We start from the raw sequence: 11080 nt of genomic DNA on the forward strand, positions 1-11080 counted from the left end.
GATAAAGTCTTCAATATACTGTATGTTATTTCAGTTATCTATTGCTGTTTAATAAACTTTCCTGGAATTTAGTGGCTTAAAACAACAATTTCCTGTTTTCTTTTTCATTGCTCTGTTGGCTCATCTGAGTGGTTCTCACTTGGAGTCTCTTATGCAATTACAGTCAAATGCCAGGTGATGATTGAGCACAGCAATGTTTTTTCACTCACAGGCCTGAACCTGGACTATGAGGGGCTACAATCATGGTGGCTATTTGAGGGTTTCTCTATGTGGCTACCTTGTGCTTTCTCAAAGCACATCAGTCTCATAAATCAGTATTTTTACAAGGCAGCTAGCTTTCCCCAAGCAAGCTTTCTAAGAGACAGGAAGTGGAAACAGCAAGTCAGTTAACATCCATTTTACAAACTGGCACAAATATGGCACTCATACCATATTCTATAGGTTAGTGTAGTTACAGAGTCCTCTCAGGTTCAAGGAAAGTGGACATCGATCTTGGAGGATTGTCAATGAACTATAGCCATCTTTAATGCTGACATTCACTAAAAAACAAATAAACCACCTCTGTGGAATTTAGATATGTTCTCCTTAGACTCTCCACACTGAGATATTAAAAAATAAAATGGTCTTTGAATAATTAGCTTCATATTCAGCATATGAAAAATAATCAAAACTATTATTTCTCTTTTAGCTGTGACACCAACCTAGAAGAGAGGTTATACTTTTCCTTCAATTAGATCCATAGAGGATGCATATCTCTACATTTATAAACAATGAAACAAGATTGAAAAACTGGGTCACATGTGTTTCTCATAGCAGAGTGTAAAAATTAGAGGCCATTCATGTTCCAGGGAAAAGAATGACCAGGACATAGGGACTTTTTCAACCTTAACTAAAAATAGCATCACAATTAAGTAAAAGGACTCTGAGCTTTGGGATTGTGACAGTGAAGATATTATGTACTTTTGCTGCTATAACACCATTCCCTTAAATGTTCCTTTGTTTAGCTAATTGACTTCATACCTAATGGTAGGCTGGCAACTGAGCCACTTAAGGAACAATCTGAAACAAGTATAATTTTAAATTACTTTTGAGGTGCAAGTTTAGAAAGTTATAAACAAGCAGTGCACATGATCTAAATAAATGGAGATGTCAGTTCTGTCAAATAACCTGAAAACCATTAGATTGTCGTCGGCAGCCGTCCGTCTCGAGAGACGATGGTGTAGCTTCTTAAAAGTCTATCTGCACCGCTGAGAATGGCTGTGCAGTCCGACTCGGGAGTGACACGGTATCTGTCTCCTCCCGCGTTGAATCGACATCTTGCGATGACGCTGGAGTGTCCTCTCCAGTGAAGCTGAAGCTACAGAGCCTGGGCAGGGTAATATGGAGGGTCTGCTGTTGCCCATGCAGCAGACCCCCCCTCTCTTCGCAGCTGAAGGGTCCAAGGGAAAGACGGAGTCAATACAGCTTGGTTTCAGGTGCGCCGCAGGAGTTGCCGGTGTTGACTACAACGTCAAACCGCCTTAGGGACTCTGGCTCCGGATTTTCTGTCGGGGTTTACTACCTTAGCCTTTCCCCTGAAGAGGTATGCCGCAAGGCAGCGGAGGTTTTTTGGAGTCAGAGTTTTCCTTCTCTGATGTGCCCTGACTGGAAGATCGAACCAGCGACACTTAGCTCGCAGGCCGACGCTCAATCCACTGAGCCAAACCAGCCAGGGGCACCATTAGAATTAAAAGCTAATAAAAATAAAAATTTACTGGGAAGCATGAAGTAGAACTTGTCATAAAATCATGTATATATAGTCAGGCTGTAGGCTGAAGCCTAGTATCATAGATTAAACACATTTGCAAGTGCTAGTATAGCTAGACAGTTATTTTAGACATAAATTTCTTGATAGAGACATTTTTTTTTGAAATGTTCTCCTAAGTTCCATTGGTTGTACTACACTTTTATCATGTTGAAATAATAGGATTACAGGGTGACAGTCATAGACACAGAGCATAGCCATCAAAAATCAGTTTTCAAGTGAATTAATTTATTTACCTGGACATCTGAAACACCATGAGGTATGTACAGATAATATCAAAGAACACATCTTAAAATCCTGTTTTATGTACCATCCATTTTCCCATATTCTACAGTTACTTCTGTACCTTATCAATTTTTTTCCTTTCCATTTATGAAATCAAATAAAAAACTTACAAATTCATTCTCCAAAAGTGAAATATATACCATTATTGTGAGTGTTATTTTATATTGTGTTAAAAGATTATATTTAAAGTATAAAATTACTCTGAGTAGGGTGTGAATTTATATTGGGCAGAGCACATGGTCATAGTAAAAAAAGTAAAAATTATTATTGAGAAATCTTTGAAATAACTAGATCTCCGGTATTAGCTATGGGGTAAACATAATTCATAAATATACCCAAACTGCAATTGCCATGTAAGCTACAATTGTCAAAATTCACAAATATTGTTACATGTAACAATTTGATGACTACAACTGTAACAGTGGGAAACTGTAACCCACCCTACCATTCCTTTGATGTTGTTTTTTATAAATGCTGACTCTAATATGTAGCTTGTAGATAAACAGAATGCTTGTATAAGAATTCTAGGAACTAACTTCAAAAGACACAGGCTTCGACGTTCAGCTTTGTGAGATTTGCTGACCTTCAACCTTAAAACCAGGACCATCAGATCATCATTGGACCAGTTTTGAGATCCTTATTAGAATGAACTGTGCTGGTCTGCACTTAGAGAAAATTTCAACCCTCTCCCCTTGATCTCTTTGTTCTGCTTTCCCTTTTCCTCTCCTTAAAAATCCCTGCCTGCATTAAGATGTTCAAATGGGCTTTGAGACAAGAGTCCCCCATCTTCTCATGTGTTGGGTCCATGAATAAACCACTTTCCTTTTTCATCAGCACCGGTGTCATGAGTCTGGTTTTCATTGCAGCCAGCAGCTGGACCTGCATTTGGTCACAAAACTAGAAAACTGATTGTGATAAAACTAGAAAATTGAGTATTAGAAAAAGCCTCAAACCTAACAGCATATGTTTCCTCTCTGTGTTGCTCCTAAATAGGATTTTAGAAATATTTGACTCTTTAAAACTGTTTTGTAAATAAATTCAAAATGTTTACAAAGTTACTGAAATTTTGATAAATAAAATGTATAAAATGTTGCATTCTGTGAAAAACCATTTAGACATTTTTATTACAACAATTCAAAAATTGTTATGCTAATAAAATTCAGATTTTGAAGATTTTTGTTATTGAAATAAAAGCTTGTGATAGAGGAAAACATTCATATTAGCTCCTACAAAATCATGAAATAATTTAAAGAAATTCAACTGAATTTTGAATGATGTACAGTATTCCCTCACTTATCATGGGTATTACATTCTAGACGCCCCCCGCGATAGGTGAAAATCCGCGAAGTAGGAACCTTACATTTATTTTAGTATTTATATAAATTTTAAGGTTTATAAACCCTTCCCACACACTTATAAACCGTTCCCAGTCACTTATTAACCTTTCCCATTCCCTTATTAACCTTTTCCACACTTTTATAAACACTACTTATGTTCTTAAACATATACTACACTCTTAAACCTACTTAACTTTAACAACATACGTATACGGTACCGCAAAATCCCGCGATATAGCAAAAAATCCGCGATAAATAATTATAATATTTTTAAAAATCCCACGATACAGTGAGGCCATGATAAGTGAACCATGATATAGAGAGGGACTACTGTATTTTCACCGATATATCTCCTAAGGCAAGGGAAATAAAGGAAAGAATAAACAAATGGAACTACATCAAACTAAAGTTTCTGCTCAACAAAAGAAAACATCAGAAAAATGAAAAGGGAACCAACCATATGGGAAAATATATTTGCCAATGATACCTCAGACAAGGGATTGATCTCCAAAATATATAAAGAACTCATACGACTCAACATCAAGAAGACAGACAATCCAATTAAAAAATGGGCCAAGGACCTGAACAAACACTTCTCTAAAGAGGACACACAGAGGGTCCATAGACATATGAAAGAATGCTCAACATCACTAGCCATCAGGGAGAGGCAAGTAAAAACCACAATGAGATACCACCTCACACCAGTCAGAATGGCCATTATCAACAAATCAACAAACAGCATGTGCTGGTGAGGATGTGGAGAAAAGGGAACCCTAGTGCACTGCTGGTGGGAATGCAGATTGGTGCAGCCACTGTGGAAAACATTATGGAATTTCCTCAAAAAACTAAAATTGGAACTGCCTTTTGACCCAGCAATTCCATTACTAGAATCATATCCGAAGAATCCTGAAACACCAATTCAAGAGAACCTATGCACCCCCATGTTCATAGTAGCATTGTTTATAGTAGTCAAGTGCTGGAAACACCTAAGTGCCCATCTGTAGATGAGTGGAGCAAAAAACTGTGGTACATTTACACAATGGAATACTATGTAGCAGAAAGAAAGAAGGAACTTCTATCATTTGCAACAATATGGATAAAACTAGAGAGAACTATGCTTAGTGAAATGAGCCAGGCAATGAAAGAAAAATACCATATGATATCACCTAATACAGGAGACTAATGAACAATACAAACAAATGAGCAAAACTGAATCAGAGGCATGTAAACAAGGGGCAGAGCAAGAGTGACAAGGGGAGAGGGGCAAAGGAGAGAAGAGGGTAAGAAGGGGAAGGAAGGGTCTAGTCATAGAACATGTATAAATGACCCATGCATATGGACAGCTGGGTGGGGACTGACTGTGGGAGAAGGGGTGGGCAGGGAGCAGGGAAGCATTAGGGAAAAAAGTGGGACAACTGTAATAGAAAAACAAACAAACAAAATTTTTAGTGGGGGAAAGAAATGAAAGAGAAATAAATTAATAAATGAGCCAGCAAACTTCCCCTTCCCCCCAAAAAAACCCACATAACTGAAAAATATAATAATCAAAATGAAGAACCCCAAAGTTTATAATAGTACAGTAAACCCAGTTAAAGAGAGAGTTAATGAACTGGAATATAGGTCTGAACAAAGTATTGAGAATAAAACATGACTAAACTAAAGGATTTTTTTTTTAAATAGAGAAGAACAAAAACAATCCAACCATATTACAAATGTATGGAGAAAAAAAAATTACTGAAGAGGATGGAAGGAAAAGGTGCTGAGCTAAGTAACCATGGAAATGAATGAAGTCTGTGAGACTGAAGGCAGAAGAAACTGCATAAGCGCTGTTCTGTGGTTGGTAAATTGTGTCCCACAGGATACAAGTTAACAGTTCTGAATTTGCTGTACATGCACACGGGAATTGGGCAATTAAGTAAGTGAATGGCAGACAGAACTGGTTTCTCACTATTGCAGAAGAAGTTTACTGATAAGCAAGGGAAAATATAGAACAATCTATGTCTTAACAGATTGAAAACACTAGTATGAATTCATATTTAGCAGAATATAGAAATAAATGGTTACACTAGTTTTATGGTATTCATATACTGTTAATAAAGAAATAAATGGTTACACTATTTTTATGGTACTATACATATATTGTTACTGTTATCCTGTTACATTTATATATACACAGGTTAGTGTAAACACATATATGTTCCCGCCCTATCAGACGAGACTAGAAGCAGTGTTACAGAGTAGCAATGAACATACCGAGCACCCAGATCTTGATTTCTAATACTATTATCCAATAAAAGAATCCAGGGCTCCTTGGATGAATCCCATTTCTTATTCAAAGGTCCTGATTCTGAGGTTGGTTTAGTTGTCATGTAAAATGAAGATTAGTGGGAGTTTAAGGGGGTTTAAAATAATCTAGCACCAAACTGAGGGCTACTTTTTGTAATAATTAAAAATACTAGAGTAGAATTGAGAAGGAAATTACACTGTGAAAGTGTGAGCCTATGTGACTTAACCTTGATGCCCTTGCTACTTAAATACATTGTGTATATTATGACGTCTCCCGTGCTGTGAGGACCATCGGGCTAAAGCAGCTCCAGCAAATGGAGTAAGAGGGCCTTCTAAAAGATCCTAGAATTAGAAACTTCACCATTTTGTTCATAAAGCTTCACAATGTTCGCCGAGGCGCATACATCCCATTTCAAGCCCAGCCCAGCTTTACACTGTTGTTGCAGCACAATCATACACCACAGTCCCTTTTTCACTCCAATGTGTCCTGGTTGGGGACAATCCCTTGTATAGTCACAGGGATGATGATTCAGCTGTCCCTCATTTTCCCAGCACCTAGTCTGGACCTGGCTTCCTAATAATGATGGGAAATACAAAGGTGAACGACATAGTTTCCAGTCCCCGAGACTCAGGAATGGAAGATCAGGGTAAGGAGGGCAAGGGAACCAGTGAGTGACAATACGAAGCTATGAGAGTTACGCACAGGTCTATGCTATATGCTACTGGGGTCTCAGGGAAGGGCACAGATGAACCAGAGGACCACAGCGAGTTCCTTGTGCCCAACACAAGAAGATCAGCTTATCAGTGAGGTGAGAACAAGCAATCAGCTCTGCAGAGGCAGGGAGGGCTTTCCCTTTGGAAACATTTGATTAATTTGCGTTCCCGCGTGTTCAGGGCACTGGGGTGGTAAGGCTCAAAGTGAGAAAGACACACACAAGTTTCCAACTCACATTTCTTCAGTGGTTATAAGAAAACCTGCCCTGCCTGGTGAATCATTTTACATGTAGATAGTCTTGTAATATGTAGAAATCAATAAAAATGTTTGCAGAAAAAGAATATTCACCATAATTGACTGGCATTAAACCATACATTGGATTGTATTACTTTCTTGCTTGATACCCTGCATGGGTTTGATCACTGTTCTCGGAGTAAAGCCCACGCCCTTCCCGTGGCCCACGAGCGCTGACCTGTGTGTGCGGCCACATCTCCTGTTGCTCCCACTGCAACTCACTGAGCCTGGGCCTCCTGGAGCTTGGCTGCGTCCTCAGCCTGGAGCACTCTTCCTCCAATGCTTTACATGTCTGACCATATAAAGGGAAAGCCCCCCTGACACTGACAGCAGCCCAGAGGGAAGCAAACAAAGCCAATAGGTCAGGAGAGGTAGTTCCTGCTGATGTCACTGAGCACCCAGGCTGCCAGCTGCCTGACGGCAGACACCTCTGCCTGCTTCACCCCCTGCTGGGCCCTGGTGTCTGGAACCTGCCCAGCATGCCCAGTTCCTCCCCGTGGCCCATGCTGCCCCAGGGGCCTTTTCCCTGTAAAACCACATTCCTAACTGTTGGGAGTTCCCGTAGGGAAGCCCAGGTATGTACTACATCACTACACACTTCTCAAACACAGTATGCTCAGCTCCAATTCTGCGTAGAGGATGAAAAACAAAGAATCCAAAACATTTTTGTGGATCAAATCATCAAGTTTATTAAAAAATTCAGGAAAACCAAGGACTTCGTTAAATGTGGACGCCAAGGGAGCAGGGGAGGGGAGAAGGGCCCCAGGATCAAACAGTCTATGGGGATGTGGGATCCCCTCCTGGCGTGAATCCCATGCAGAGAGTGCTGTGGCAGCTCGCACACCTTCGTCATCCACCGGACCAGGTCCTGTCACCTGCAGCTGTCTGTGTCTACATCTGGTGCTGTAGGCTGTCCACAACTTTAAAAATTATGTTGGCTTGACTCTTGTCCTTTTGCGTTGGTGCTTGTGAGTGAATGGCCCACGGCACATACATTTTAAGAAAAACCTGAGTACCCTCCGAGCTAACCCCTGCTGGCCCTGGCTGGGGCTGGAGGGAGAGCCGGGGGTCCCGCCATCACGCTGTGGAGACTGGAGGCGGTTGCCATCAGTGGTTCCTTCTTGGGATCCTCCAGCGTTACTGCTGTTGCTGCTGGGCGGGGGTGCGGTGGGGTGGGGAGCCACCAGGGTCACACTGGAGGGCTGGACTGGGGGTAGCCATCCTGGACTCTGGGTCAGGTAGGGAAGTGCTGGTCTTGGAAGCCTGGCTGGGTGGGGTTATGGTCATCCTCTCTTCCAGGCTGCACAAGGACTTGGTGGAGCTGGACACCATTCTGGGTAGGGGAACGGCCATCCTCTCTTCTAGGCTGCATGAGGAGGAGGACTTGGTGGAGCCAGACACCAGGCTGGGTGGAGGAACGGACATCCTTTCTAGCAGGCTGGATGAGGACTTGGTGGAGCTGGACACCACGCTGGGTGGAGGTACGGTCATCCTTCCTTCCAGGCTGGATGAGGAATTGATGGAGCTGAATGCCGGGCTGGGTGGTGGAATGCTCATCCACTCTTCTAGCCTGGAGGAAGACATGGTGGACCTGGCTTCTGATGGACATCCTTGGCCCCAGGTGGCTTGAGGGAAGGACAGGCTCTTTTGTGCTCTCCCAGATGTTGGAGCTAGGAGTGGGGCAGGGCCTTACCTGGATGGTGTGGCCCTTCATCTGGGCTCTAGTGGTTTTGAGGATCAGGTAAGTTCCCATGACCCTGTCGTACTTGTTTTATGCCAATGACTCCTGGATCTCCTGCTTTGTAAACTCCATGTCCTCCATTATGTCTGCCACCTGGGGGTCAAGGTCACCCCAGGGTGGCTCCCTGTACAGCCTCAGTTCCTCCCCCTGGCCCATGTTGACCCATGGTTCTTGTAGCATGCCTTCCAGGGTTGGCCTTTCCTTGGGGTTGTGCGTCAATAATTTTTTCAAGAGATTTTGACGTTCTTTGGATAAAAAGCAAGGTATGGTGAACTGCCCACTCAGGATCTGGTTCTTCAGTTTCCCAAAGGTGTCCCCCTCAAATGGCAAATCCCTCACCAGCATCCTATACAAAACTACCCCCAGGCTCCAGACATCAACTTTCAGGCTGTCATAGGTTTGACTCCGGAAGATCTCTGGGGCCATATAGGGTGAGGTAGCACAGAAAGTGGTCAGCCCATCGTTGGTAAATTCCTTACCAATGCCAAAGTCTGCTATTTTGAGGTTCCTCTCACCATCAACCAGTATATTGTCGGGCTTCAGGTCCCGGTGGACGATCTTTTGGTGGCAGTACTGAAGTGTTGATATGAGCTGCCAGAACATGGGTCGGGCTGCTTCTTCGGTCCTGGGCCGTACTTTACTAAGTATTTGAGTAAGTCCCCTCTGCTTACATGCTCTAGGAATATAAAACCTTCCTCCTCGGTGGCAATCACCTCAAATAACTGGGTAATATTTGGGTGATTTAAGTCCTACTAGACCACCAACTTACACCATACACCAGAATAAACTCAAGATGGATCAAAGACTTAAATGTAAGCAGTGACACCATAAAAGTCCTAGAGGAAAACATAGGCAGGAAAATTTCAGATATCCCACATAGCAATACAGTATTTCCTCACTTATTGTGGGTATTACATTCTAGACACACCCCACAATAGGTGAAAATACACCTTACATTGAATTTTGTATTTATATGTATTTTAAGGCTTATAAACCCTTCCCACACACTTATTAACCCAGTCCCTTATTAACCTTTCCCACTCTCTTATTAACCTTTTCCACACTTTTATAAACACTACTTATGTTCTTAAACATATTCTACACTCTTAAACCTACGTAACTTTAACAACATACGTATACAGTACTGCAAAATCCCATGATATAGCAAAAAATCCACGATAAATAATTAAATATAATATTTTTAAAAATACCATGATACAGGGAGGCCGCGATAAGTGAACCATGATATAGAGAGGGATTACTGTATAAGATTTAATTTTGAAATTCTATAATTGTAACTTGGGACATATTAACGCATATGAAGACTCTTTTGATGCAACTCCTATTATAACTGAATAAATTCACATTCTTAGAGAAACAAAATGAAATGTAAAATGCTTTCAATGTGCAGCATCTAAATTTGGCAAAACCTTCAAAATAATCATACAAAATGAAAAACTAGTTAGGAAGTTTGTGCCATACAAATGTTTGCTGAATTACTGTACTCTGAAGAGAGACAAAAAGACAGTCTTAGGCATAAGACCTGAGTTCTGGGAATCCAGGTCTGGTTTTAGCAAGCCCCCACAGTAACTGCTGGCATCAAGGACTGCCTATCCCCCAATAAATCTGCTGCCCCCACAATAACTGCTTACACCAGTGAAGGCCTGTGTCCTTCAAAGGTATCTTAGCCTGCCGGCAAGAACTTAGTAACCTTTCTGTTTCAGCAAACCCCTCTGTTTCCAAGGCCAATCTCCCAAAAGCCATCAACAGAGAGTCCCTTCAATTCTCTTCCCCCTTTAAAAGCTTCTGCCTTTGTTTGCTGCTGACATATTCCCACCTTCCTGTCTTCCTGGTCTCAGCCCGCTTGTGCGGCTGGCCAAATAAATCTTTTAGACTCATGGTCTGTTCTGTCATTTCTCCTCTCACTCTCACCAGACCTAACAGATAGTACTTCTGAAAATATTTTGGCTAAAAAATATACATATTTTAAAAATGGAAATGATATTTTGTCTTTAGTATAATTTGTTCGAGCTTTTCTTAATTTAAAATATTATAATCTACAGTGAAGTTTAAATTGAGGTGTTAAAATTTCCCATTTTTCAATAATCAAATACATATTTGAGAAGACAGAAGACAATTTAAAAAATTAAAAACAATAACACCATATTTAAAACATATTCTTCAGAAAAACATTAGTGACCCAGTATTATGGACAATTAAGCTGGAAATAATTGACATACACCAATATGTGCCAAAGTTTTTCATTCTATGTTACTTTTAATGTTTAAAGACATTTTTAAGTTTTTGCTTGAATACAGTTATTTTTAGAAATAAGTTAACAAAATGAATTTTGAATTGCACTTTCTGTAAATTCACCAATACAGTATCTCAAACATTTTATAATTTTAATTGTATTGCCTCCTTTCACTTTCAAGCATCCCAATTTAAGAAATATACTATTATATGGTTACCATAATTAACAACCTGGATGCCTAGTAGAGGTCATATACACTATGAGAGACTTGTAGCTCACCTTGCAGTTACAGCCAACCTCAAAGTTCCCTGTGACCAAGTGGGATGAAGATACCACTAAGAGAAACAGCCACTGAACTTGACAA

At 40.8% G+C, this 11080-nt stretch overlaps 1 pseudogene; it reads right to left on the reverse strand.

Moving 5' to 3' along the window:
• Nucleotides 1-8492: 8492 nt before the first annotated feature.
• On the reverse strand, nucleotides 8493-9065 carry LOC150020173 (serine/threonine-protein kinase MARK2 pseudogene; annotated as a pseudogene).
• Between the last annotated feature and the right edge of the window lie 2015 nt (nucleotides 9066-11080).

The sequence above is a fragment of the Furipterus horrens genome, unplaced genomic scaffold, assembly GCF_987537825.1.
Source record: "Furipterus horrens unplaced genomic scaffold, mFurHor1.1.pri manual_scaffold_2, whole genome shotgun sequence".
Lineage (NCBI taxonomy): Eukaryota > Metazoa > Chordata > Mammalia > Chiroptera > Furipteridae > Furipterus > Furipterus horrens.